This window comes from Eptatretus burgeri, chromosome 8 (genome assembly GCF_056783735.1).
Source record: "Eptatretus burgeri isolate ZD-2024b chromosome 8, Ebu_testis_v1, whole genome shotgun sequence".
NCBI lineage: Eukaryota > Metazoa > Chordata > Myxini > Myxiniformes > Myxinidae > Eptatretus > Eptatretus burgeri.
This window is the reverse complement of record NC_140968.1, coordinates 103,676,246-103,678,306: the sequence shown is the minus strand read 5'-3', so window position 1 is coordinate 103,678,306 and position 2,061 is coordinate 103,676,246.

Below are 2,061 nucleotides of genomic sequence, written 5' to 3'. Positions count from 1 at the left end.
ATAATATTCTTCCTTACGAGACTGATTTAATTGTTCCAGGTCTTCGAGGTTAATTTTAAATGACCAATTATACCCTAAATCATTCATATCATACCCCCATTGTTCTATTCTCATACAAACGATACGCCCTTCTTTATAAAAATTTATTTTAATTCGAACTGTGAATTCTGTATGACCTGGAGATAATATCAACACTTCTGTATCTTTAGAATACACAGCCGTTTTATTTAAGTATATATATTGTGATAAATCGCTTAATCTCACCAAGTCATTCGCGTCAGTCGGGCTTGGATAATTTTTTAATTTATAAGCATTTTTCATGTTAATATTTTTGTTTATATTATATTTATGTCGTTCAGCCTGTGCCTTTGTGTAATAATTTGATAAATCAATATCCAGTTCTTGAGATACACCAAAGATAGAACCATCTTTACCAACATAAGTCATTTATATTAGATTAAAAATAATATCATAAAATTTTTTATTTTTGTTGAGTTGAAATAACACATATAGACATAATTGACCACAACACTTGGAATTTAATTCTTGGACTTGAAATGTTTGATAAACACCATTCTGTAAGAATTTTATGACTTCAACAGGTGGTGGAAGACCAAAACTATCAAAATAATATTTGTCTTGACTATTAAAAATACAAACCCAATGAGAACCGTTCCCATCATTATCTTCTAAGTTCATAATAATATTCTTTGTATGTTTCGACACATTTGTTAATTCATCTCTCATACAAATAACCACATCATGAATTTTTAATTTCTTACAATATTTGGCAAGTTGTAAATTTGATGTTGTATTCTTTCCAAATTCTTTCAACCACTCATCAATGCTCATTTATTTATTAGAAAGATATAATCCATTACCTCTTTTCGTTAATTTTACACCTGCTTGTGCTATAGAAGAAAGCATATCTCCAACTAACAATCTCGCTTTATCAGGCAGACCTTCAAGTTTTTCAGCAAAATCTACAATTACACCACTTCCACTAATTTGTTTCTCCAACTCTTTGTTATGTCTTTCCAATTCTTTTTGAGCCTGGAGTTGAGCCTTCCTTTCGTTGGCAGTTTTGACCGCTGTTGAAATACCACCCGTCAATGCTCCAACCGCACTTAAACCAGCAAATAAAGGAATTAGAAATGGGAGAAATCCTCCACTCGTCTCTCTTATTGAATATTTTTTCAACATTGGTTTTGTCATTTTAATTTTAAGTGAGCCAGTGTCATTCAAGATTTTAACCTGTTCTCTTGTGAGCAAAACATCAATTCTTACTGCTCCTTTTCTCTGAATTGTATTAACGTTAATCGTACAAGGCTTTTGATTTTGAACACAAGATGATAGTTTATGAAGATTGATTTGATTAACATATACCCCAGTTGGTACTTTGCCACTCATTTATTTAACAAAAAATTATGTGAGACTAATCATCACACCATTATCTGTATTAATCTGCAATTCTGTTTCTTCCAAAAGCAAACAATATGTATCAACTTCTTCACTCTCTCCTCTTTCAATGTATAGGGAAGTATCCACTCGATTAGACTTTATAGTTTCTTTTTGAGCGCTCAGGTCAAACGTATAGATTGTATACAAACTTTTAAATGCTGTCATATCCAAAATAGGTTCTTTATTTCCATTACTTTCACACACCTTTTGGTAAGACTTGTATGCTTCAGCAAAATCATTTTTTTCCCAATTAATTTCCAATCTATCTCGTGGATAAAATGTTCCATCTAGAGAAACGCGAAGTTGTTTCACCTTAGCATTATCACTCAATGCATTATTCTTATCAGTCGCAGTATCACCATCTGGCTTTTTAAAAATCATCCACAGATATCGTGGCTTTCCTTCCAGAACACCCAAATTCCACGTGTAAGTAGTTTGATTGAGTTTAACGTGTTGACATCTTCTTTTGAGGTATGATACACTGAGTGGTTTTTTTGAGTTAAGTCTTCGATTCAACATCTCTTCTGTTTTAAGATTAGGAGTATATTCACTGATATACCAACTCATCTCCTCAATTACAAATTTATTCTGATCACCAAA